Below are 10,782 nucleotides of genomic sequence, written 5' to 3'. Positions count from 1 at the left end.
GGATTATACTGTCTCTGATATACCTGGCTGGAGCGACATAATATATTTAAAAGAAAAAACAATTTGGTTTTTGTTCTTAATGTAATGGCTGATAGGTTTAAAGTTTTAAAAAGGTTGAGACTACATTATATTTAGAAAATAACTGCTAGAGCTGATTATGAGCTATCATCAAAGCTTATTCCAGAAGTTAATAACTATTTACAAAAAGCAGTTATTTAACAGAGCAGGACTTATTTCAGTATGTTTTTTGAAAAGTGAATTAAAAGTGAGAGTTCTGGCCACATGGCTTGGTTGGTTACAATATCATCCTGATGAACAGAAGCTGCTGGTTAGATCCGTGGTCGCGCAGTGGTTAAAGTGTCAACCTGGAATACTGAGGTCACCAGTTTAAAACCCGGGGCTTGTCTGGTCAAGGCACACACAGGAGTCAGGAGTCGATGCTTCCTGCTCCTCCTCCCTTCTGTCTCTATCTCTCTCTCTTTCCTCTCTAAAATAAATAAAGTCTTAAAAAAACAAAGTTGCTGGTTAAAACTCTTGTCAGGGCACATACAGGAAAAGACCAATGTTTCTGTCTCCCACTCTCTCCCTTCCTCTCTCTCTAAAAAAATAAAAATCAATCAAACCAGAAAAAGTTTTTATAATGAAATAAATGTGAGAGAGAGAGAAAAAGTAAATTCAGCTTTGGCCGGGTAGCTCAGCTGATTATGCGTCCTCCCAATACACAAAGGTCACAGCTTCGATCCCAGGTCAGGCAGGGTACATATAAGAATCAACCAATTAATTGCCCTGTCTGGATAGCTAAGTTGGTTAGAGCACTGTCCAGGAGAGCAGAGGTTAGTTAGTGGTCCATCCCGGGTCAGGTTACTTACAGGAACAGACTGATGTTCCTGTCTCTCTCTCTCCTCCTTCGTCTCTCTCTCAAACCAATGAAATACATTTTTTTTAAAAAAATCAACCAATGACTGCATGAATAAGTGGAGTAACAAATCGATGTTTGTCTCTCTCTCTCTCTCTCTCAAATCAATATTAAAAACTAAAAATAAAAGAGAAAAGAAAAAAATAATTCCATGGCAGCAGATATTTCATCTCTTGTTCCCACTAGCCTCCCTCTTGCCATTCCAGGAAATGAGAAGGGACCCATGGCTGACCGACATGTTTCTCCCCTTTGAGTGAGTAAGGGTTGTAAATGGAAGCTATCTGGTGATGCAAATCATTATAAGACGCACAAACCTTATAAATCGGACTTTTGTAATTTCAATTCAACTGTTTACCTGAAACAATTCAACAAATCAGCCCGAAACTGGTATCTCTCAACTTAATCAGGCACATCTCTTCAGCTCCCCACTCAGCAGATCGGGGTTCCCCTTCTTCCCGCTTCTTTGTACTTCTGTCTGTGGATCTGTTTCTCTTTTTCCTGCTTCTCTGCACCGTCGTCCTTCCCTGTTTCCCTTCCCCCCTCCCCGCTATTTCTCTCCTTTCTCTATTCCTGTCCCTACACCTGTTCCCTGAAACTCTAGAAACTTAATTCACCTTTAGTTGCTCTATCTTCCTGATCTGAGGGCTCCCATCTCTATACATGTCTGTTTCTTCCTCCCGCCCATGTCTGCGTCCCGTTTGTCTTTCCTGCCCCCCTCCCCGCCTCATCCCTAAATCCCCCTTTCTCTCCCTACTCGCCGCCCCCAGCTCTCCTCCTCTGAGCCACTCCCTCCTTCTGAAGTGCCCCGTCCTGCGCCCCCACTTCTGCTCACCAGCCCCCTCCCTGCGCCCTTCTCTCCGGGCCCCTCCCTCTCCTCGGGGTGTCTCCCTTTTCTTCCCCTCGCGCTCCTCTCCCCGGTTACTGTCACTCTCCCCGTCGCGGTCCCGTCCCCCCCCGAACCCCCACGTGGCCGTCTCTTCATGGCCCCTCACTGACCTCCCCTCCCCCTCCCGTGTCTCTCCGTCCCGACCCCTCCCAGTCCCGCTCTGCGCGTCCCCGGGGCCCCTTCGCTGTCGCCGCTCCCACACAGCCTCCCCGCGCGGGGCCGGGGGCTCTTCTGGGGACCTCGAGTTCTCGCCCCGAATCCCCGCCCCGTGGAGAGTGTGCTCTTCCTGGACCCAGGCCTCTTATTAAATGGGGTGGGGTCTCAGGAGGGGGTCTGCAGGTCCCAGGCCGGGGGAGGGGAGAGGATAGATGGCATACAAAGGGTCTGAGTCAATCTCCCGAGACCTTGAATGCGCGAGCCCCCAGGAAGGTGACACGCAGGAGACCCCCGCAGCAGGCGGTGTCCAGCGGCCCGGGCGGGAGGTGACCCCCCACCCCTACCCCGGCGAAAGGGCCGCAGACTCCCCGGAAAACAACAAGGAGCCTCCAGTTGGCCGCGTCTCAAGGGGACCGCGGACTCACCGCTACAGGAGGCTCCGGAGCCGAGACTTCAAAGCTCGTAGTGGCCCTGGGAGATCACGTGGGTCGGAATGCGGACGGAGATCGGGTTTAAAGCTTAAAGACCTTGCGAAAGAGCAGTGGGACAATCGCTCCTCCACAGCTGCTTCCGCGTCTGGAAGAAACCGCGCATGCGCACCACCTCCAAAGCCGGGCTAAGCCGGGGCCTGAGCGCCTCCGCAGTGGGCGGGCGAGAGAAGCGGCCGGGCCTGTGCGCAGATCCGGAGCGTGGAGGCGCCCCGCCGCGAGCGTGGCTTCGGCTCCCCTCCGTCTTTCGTTATAGCCTTTCCTTCCTGTGTTTGTCTTCCCATGTGATTATTACTAAAATATGTCAGATTTCTTTACAAAATCATTATGCTGACCCTACAAGGATTCAATTTTGAATACGATTTATATTATAGATTTTAAAAACTTTAGATATATATTGACATATTTAGTAATGTTTCACTCTCGGTTAAATACATTGCCCAATTCGTTATATTTTAACATCTTACCCAGGATGAATTTCTGATTTTCAGTGAAGATTCATACTGCCTAAAGTCCTTCCAAAGTCATATGCAGTGTTTCTCTAATGAGTATAAGGGTGACATTTATCTATAAAGACTGAATCAAAACTGTGCCGTCTTTATTGTAAAGGTTGCTTTTCACACTAGGCAGGATTTATTCTAGTGAAAACGAAAAAACGTTTTGATAGATTTCTTGAATACACTTAGAATAGTATCCTAATTTTTTTTTTTTTTTTTTTTGTATTTTTCTGAAGCTAGAAATGGGGACAGTCAGAATCCCGCATGCGCCGGACCTGGATCCACCCGGCACGCCCACCAGGGGGCGATGCTCTGCCCCTCCAGGGCGGTCACTCTGTCGCGCCCAGAGCCACTCTAGCGCCTGGGGCAGAGGCCAAGGAGCCATCCCCAGCGCCCGGGCCATCTTTGCTCCAATGGAGCCTTGGCTGCGGGAGGGGAAGAGAGAGACAGAGAGGAAGGAGAGGGGGAGGGGTGGAGAAGCAGATGGGCGCTTCCCCTGTGTGCCCTGGCCAGGAATCGAACCCGGGACCTCTGCACGCCAGGCCGATGCTCTACCACTGAGCCAACCGGCCAGGGCCAGTTATCCTAATTTTTAATATCTCCCGTGTAGACCCTCATGTGATTGAAAGTTTAATCCAATATTTTCTTTGTGTGTGACAGAGAGAGAGACAGAAAGAGGGACAGATAAGGACAGACAGGAAGGAGATGAGAAGCATCAACTCTGCTGCAGCACCTTACTTGCTCCTTGATTGCTTTCTCATATGTGTCTTGCCCAGGGGGCCACAGTAGACTGAGTGACCCCTTGCTCAAGCTAGCGACCTTGGGGTCAAGCTGGTGAGCCTTGCTCAAACCAGATGAGCCCTGCTCAAGCTGGGGACCTCGAGGTTTTGAACCTGGGACCTCGAGGTTTTGAACCTGGGCCCTCCATACCCCAGTCTGATGCTCTATCCACTGTGCAACCACCTGGTCAGGCTTAATCCAATATTTTTATCAAATCATTTCATGCATTTGTTTCCTAAAATGTGTTTACTAAAATGTTTCCTAAATGTTTATCTTCTTTTAAATAAAATATTGGGAATAGTTTTGGAAGTATTTGGAACTTCTAAAGATAATACATTGTTATGTAATATTACAACTCATTTTTCAATTAAAGGAATTTCAACGTGAACACCCATGTTCACAAGCAAATAAATATAATACTTGGCTGGTGGAACTTCTCATCAAATTCAAAATACTTCAGACATGGCCAATTATAAGTGAAACTCAAGAACTCCTTTCGTTGCTTGTAAATTTTACAAGGGAGTAAAATTAACATATTCACAAGAAAAAAGACTATGTCCTCAATGAATGGAAAGTTCTGACATACATATCCCTGTAATATAATTATAATACATATGCAAATTATTAGTGTCAGCCTCAGGTGCTAAAAAATAGCTTACCTAATTCAAGCAACAGCCCAAGAAGGGTTGCTGGGCAGATGCAGGAGTCTAACTCACTATCTCCCCTCCTCTCACTTAAGAAAAGAAAAAAAAAAATTAATTTAAAAATAAAGATGATGTAGTAATAGTATATCTCCATCTTATTTAAATAATCATGAATTGCCAATATTCACCAATAAAAGTACAGATAGAATATAGTTGCCATAACCACAACTCTGTATGATGATTACTTATTTATTTTTTAAAATTGATTTGAAAGAGAGAGGAAAGGAGAAATAGTTGTTCCAATTATCTGTGCAGTCATTGGTTGATTCTTGTGTATGTCCTGACTGGGGATTGAATCCATAAGCTTGGCATATTGGGGCAACATTCTAACCAACCAGGGTTGATAACCCATTTTAATATGACAAGAGTCTGGCCTGTCATGGTGCAGTGGATAAAGCATCCACCTCGAATGCTGAGGTTTCCACTTCAAAACCCTGGGCTTGCCCAATCAAGGCACATACAAAAAGCAAGCAAGGAACAACTAAAGTGAAGCAACTATGAGTCGATACTTCTCCCTGCATATCCCCTCCTCTCTCCTCTCGCTGTAAAATCAATAAATAAAATCTTATGACAAGAGATACCCCTGAAATTAAGTACACAGGTTTAGTAGTTGAAAACAAAAATTAATCTTGTAAGGGTAGCAAGCACCATGTTAAAAGACTGGTCTTTGCAGCCAGACAAGAATTCAAATCTTGATTCGGCTACTTGCGGGGATGTGATTGTTTCAACCTGACTTTGTCTTAAATTTCTTCATCTGTGGAAGGAAAATTACATCAGTTTTTATTTCACAGACTGCAAGATAGCTCAGCTGGTTAGAGCATCGTCCTGAAGCACAGTGGTTGCCGGTTTGATCCCCAGTCAGGGAGCAGACAGGAACAGATGTTCCTGTCTCTTTCATGCTCTCTCCCTTGCCCTCTCTAAAATCCATAACTATTAAAAAAAAAAAAGATTTATTCAATCAATTATATGAAACATATAATCTAGGTCACAGTATGGAGAAGAAAAAATGCTAAGGAAAAATATATTAAATACGAAATAAATTTTAATACAGTTCACCCTGGCCTGGTAACTCAGTGGGTTACTGCATCGTCCTGATACACCAATGTGGTAGGTTCAATTCCTGGTCAAGGCACATACAAATAACAACCAATAAATTCATAAATAAGTGGAACAATGAATTGATGTTTCTTTTCCCTTTCTATTTTCTCTAAAATCAATCAATTATAAGAAAAAATTTTTTAAAAAAAGACAGAGTCAGAGAGAGGGACAAATAGGAGCAAACAGACAGGAAGGGAGAAAGATGAGAAGCATCAATTCTTCCTTGCGGCATCTTAGTTGTTCATTGATTGCTTTCTCATATGTGCCTTGACTGGGGGGGGGGAGGGGCCTTCAGCAGACCGAGTGACCCCTTGCTCAAGCCAGCAACCTTGGGCTCAAGCTGGTGAGCCTTGCTCAAACCAGCTGAGCCCATAAAAGTTTGTTTTTAGGTGTAGAAATGCTCTTCTGTATTATGCTATTGAAATAAGTCAGTCAGAGAAAGACAAATACCATATGATTTCACTTATACCTATATTCTAAAGAACAAAATTAATGAACAGGTAAAATTGAAATAGACTCACAAAGACCAGACTGAGGGTTGCCAGCATAGAGGGTGTTTGGGGGCAGAGAGGTGGTGAAGGGATTAGGAAATGGAAATTGATAGTTATAAAATAGTGACAAGGATGTAAAGTACAGTGTAGGGAACCTAGTCGATAATACTGTAATAACTCTAAATGGTGGGTACTGGAAATATCAGTGGGAACATTTTGTAAAGTATATGATTATCTAACCACTGAACTCTATACTTGACACAAATGCAGAATAATATTAAATGTAAACAGTAATTGAGTCTGACCGGGTGGTGGCGCAGTGGATAGAGTGTCGAACTGGGATGCGGAGGACCCAGGTTCGAGACCCCGAGGTCACCAGCTTGAGTGCAGGCTCATCTGGTTTGAGCAAAAGCTCACCAGCTTGAGCCCAAGATCGCTGGCTCGAGCAAAGGGTCACTCAGTCTGCTGTAGCCCCCCAGTCAGGGCACATATGAGAAAGCAATCAATGAACAACTAAGATGCTGCAATGAAGAATTGATGCTTCTCATCTCTCTCCCTTCCTGTCTGTCCCTCTCTCTGACTCTGTCTGTCATTAAAAAAAATAATTTTTTTATACAGTAATTGAAAATAAAATAAGGGAAGTGATACTGCATCTTTTGCATTCGTGCAATAGTGTTGCTTCCTACTCATTTTAAGTTACACTGTCAATAATTTTTAAGCTTGAAGCTTAGAGTTTTGTCAGCCACTTTTGTTTGGGACTAAGTTGTTTTCCTCTAACAGTTAAAAAGTTTTAAGTCAAAAGCTATATTGGCCACAGACTACATGCAGACACTGCTAATGTGGCTGAAGCAAGGCTGTGGCCACTGGGATCTCCGTGAGCGGGTGGATGTGGGGGGTGGGGTGGATCCAGGACATTTCTGCAATTATAATTAATGAAAGCAGCTTTATTAAACAAGAACTGCAAGGGTCTATGTAAGGGTTGAGAACTAGGACATGAAATGCACAACTCTCCGAGGAGAGAACAGGCAGCTTCGTACCGACAACCAGCAGCATTTCCTTTTCTATCCTCCACACCCCAGGGAGGCCAACTCTCAACAGGGCTGAGTCCCAGGGTCTTTCAGAGGGTCATTCATGTCTTGGAACATGAGATGTAAAGGACAAAGATGTGGCCTCACCAGGCGGTGGCACAGTGGATAGAGCATTGGACTGGGATGTGGAGGACCCAGTTTCGAGACCCCGAAGTTGCCAGCTTGAGTGCGGGCTCATCTCGTTTGAGCAAGGCTCACCGACTTGAGCCCAAGGTCGCTGGCTCGAGCAAGGGGTCACTCGTTCTGCTCTAGACCCCCCTCTGCCCCTCCCCTGTCAAGGCACATAAGAAAAATCAATCAATGAACAACTAAGGAGCTGCAACAAAGAATTGATGCTTCTCATCTCTCTCCCTTGCGTTCTGTCTGTCTTTATCTGTCCCTCTCTCTCTCTTAAAGAAAAGACACAGCATCCATTTATGTTTAAAACACTCAATAAAATGTGTATAGAAGGAAAGTACCTCAACATAATAAAGGCCATATATGACAAACCGTCAGCCAGTATCATACTAAATGGTGAAAAACTGAAAGCTTTTCCTCTAAATCCAGGAACAAGACAAGGCTGCCCACTCTCTCTACTCTTATTCAACATAGTTCTGGAAGTTATAGCCAGAGCAATCAGGCAAGAGAAGGAAATAAAAGGCATCCATGTTGGGAAATAAAAAGTAAAGGTATCACATTTTTGCAGATGACATGATTTTGTATGTAGAAAACCGCCAAGACCAGCACTGATAAACTATTATAAACAATAAACAAATATGATGAAATCACAGGATACAAAATCAATATACAAAAGTCAACTGTGGTCCTGGCCGGTTGGCTCAGCGGTAGAGTGTCGGCCTGGTGTGCAGGGGACCGGGTTCGATTCCCAGCCAGGGCACATAGGAGAAGCGCCCATTTGCTTCTCCACCCCCCCCCCTCCTCTCTGTCTCTCTCTTCCGCTCCCGCAGCCAAGGCTCCACTGGAGCAAAGATGGCCCGGGCGCTGGGGATGGCTCCTTGGCCTCTGCCCCAGGCGCTAGAGTGGCTCTGGTCGTGGTAGAGCGTAGCCCCTGGTGGGCGTGCCGGGTGGATCCCAGTAGGGCGCATGCAGGAGTCTGTCTGACTGTCTCTCCCCGTTTCCAGCTTCAGAAAAAAAAAAAAAAAAAAGTCAACTGCTTTACTATATGCCAACAATGAAACTTCAGAAATTAAAAAAAACAATTCCTTTTACAATTGCAACAAAAAAAATTCCACATCAACACTGTATCCACTGAGCCACCAGAGGTCAGGCCCACAAAAAGTAAAATAAAATACCTAGGAATAAACTTAACAAAGGATGTGAAGGACCTATATACTGAAAATTACAAAGCATTACTAAAAGGAATTAAAAAAGACACAATGACATGGAAAAATATTCCATGTTCATGGACTGGAAGAACCAACATAGTTAACACAGCCATATTATCCAAAGCAATACACAAATTTAATGCAATCTCCATTAAAATCCCAATGTCTAGCCTGAGGCGGTGGAGTGGATAAAGCATCTCCATGGAGTGCTGAGGTCACTGTGTTGAAGACCTGGGCTTGTCCAGTAAGGCACATGAGATAAGCAGTTGATGAACAGCTACAGTGAGGCAACTGTCAGTTGATACTTCTTGTTCCCGCCACCCTCCTTCCTCTCTCTGTAAAATAAAAATATTTAAATCCCACTGTCATTTATTTTTTATTTATTCATTTTAGAGGAGAGAGAGAGAGAGAGAGAGAGAGAGGGAGGAGGCAGGGAGGAGCAGGAAGCATCAACTCCCACAGGTGCCTTGACCAGGCAAGCCCAGGGTTTCTTACAGGTGACTTTAGTGTTCTAGGTGGTTGGTTTATCCACTGCGCAACTACAGGTCGGACCCCAATGTCATTTTTTAAAGAAATAGGACATGGCCTGACCAGGCAGTGGCACAGTGGATAGAGTGTCCACCTGGGACGCTGAGGAACCAGGTAAGAAACCTTGTGGTTACTCACTTCAGTACGGGCCCCCGCAGCTTTTAGCACGGGGTTGCCAGCTTGAGTGTGGGATCATAGACATGACCCCATCGTCCTTTGTTTGAGCCCAAAGGTCACTGGCTCAGCTGGAACCCCACATCAAGGCACATATAAGAAAGCAAGCAATGAACAAATAAGTTGCACAACTATGAGTTGGTGCTTCTCATCGCTCTCTCTCTCTCTCACTCGCTAAAAACAAAACAAAACAAAAAACTACTTTTTAAAATTTGATTGATTTTAAAGAAACAGCGAGAGGAAGGCAGAGAGGTATTCATTAGTTATTCTACTTACCTCTGCAATCTTTGGTGGCTTCCTTTATGTGTCCTGTCCTGGGATCAAACCCCAACTTTAGTGTTTCCGGACAAGGATCTAAGCTCCTGAGCTAAGGGCCGGCTCAATACATTTCTAGGTCTTCCCTCTCCCGATGGCTGCGTCCCTGTGCTCCCCTGTTAGTCTTTCCCACAGCAGGCTGACTCTGAGCTGTTTCCCCCTCGGCTCCCTCATCCCTCAACCCCCTTTCTGTCCCTCCTCACCCCCCCAGCTCTTCTAAGCCGCTCCTTCCTTCTGAAGTGCCCCATCCTGCGCCCCACTTCTGCTCACCAGTCCCCCTCCCTGCGCGCCTTCTCTCCGGGCCCCTCCCTCTCCTCGGGTTTCTCCCCTTTCTTCCCCTCGCGCTCCTCTCCCCGTCGCGGTCCCGTCCCCCCGCACCCCCACGTTGCCGTCTCTTTACGGCCCCTCACTGACCTCCCCTCCCCTCCCGTGTCTCTCCGTCCTCTGACCCCTCCCAGCCCCGCTCTGCGTGTCCCCAGGGCCCCTTCGCAGTCGCGGCTCACACACAGCCCTCCCTGCACGGGGCCGTAGCTCTTCTGGAGACGCGGTGTTCTCGCCCCAAGGATAGTGTGCTGCTCTTCCTGGGAAAGGACTCCCCACCCTATGAAAAGTGCACTCTTCCTGGGAGAGGGGCCTCTTTTTTTTTATTTGGAGAGTTTGTATGAGTTCATTTGAAACAAACTGACCACATGCAGGGAAGCAAGATCTCAAATGCGCCAGACCTCTTAATAAATTGGGGGGAAGGCTGAGAAAAAGGGGTGGTCTGCTGATCCTTAGGCTAGGGAGATATCCTGGGAGCTGAAGGCGGGGGTGGGGGGTGGGGTGGGGTGTGTGTGTGTGTGTGTGTATGTGTAGAGTGTTTGTGTGTGTGTAGAGTATTTGACTCCACCACTGCAGTCATCTCCCAAGACTTTATGTATTTTTAACTTTTTAAATTGATTTTTAGAGCGAGGGAGAGAGCAAGACGAACATCGATTTGCTGTTACACTTATTTATGCATTCATTGTTTGATTCTTGTATGTACTCTGCCTGCGGATCAAACTGCAACCTTGCCTTACTGGCCGATGCTCTAGCTATCCGCTGGAGCTTCCATCTCTGGAGACCTGAAATCAGGCTGGGCGAGCTGCCCAGGGAAGACATTTCAGCAGAAACCACAGGGCAGGCAACAAGAAAGCCAGGCCAGAGCTGCGTCAGTAACTAAAGTTTAGAGGCAGATTGGGTTGTGGACGTGGTCAACCACCTTAGTAAAGTTGGAGGGATTATTTTGTGTTGAATAAACCTGTTAGGAAAAAAGGGAGGGAGGAAGGAAGAAGGGAGGGAGGGAGGAGGGAGGGAA

The sequence above is a fragment of the Saccopteryx bilineata genome, chromosome 3 (genome assembly GCF_036850765.1).
Source record: "Saccopteryx bilineata isolate mSacBil1 chromosome 3, mSacBil1_pri_phased_curated, whole genome shotgun sequence".
Lineage (NCBI taxonomy): Eukaryota > Metazoa > Chordata > Mammalia > Chiroptera > Emballonuridae > Saccopteryx > Saccopteryx bilineata.
This window is presented reverse-complemented; position numbering follows the sequence as displayed.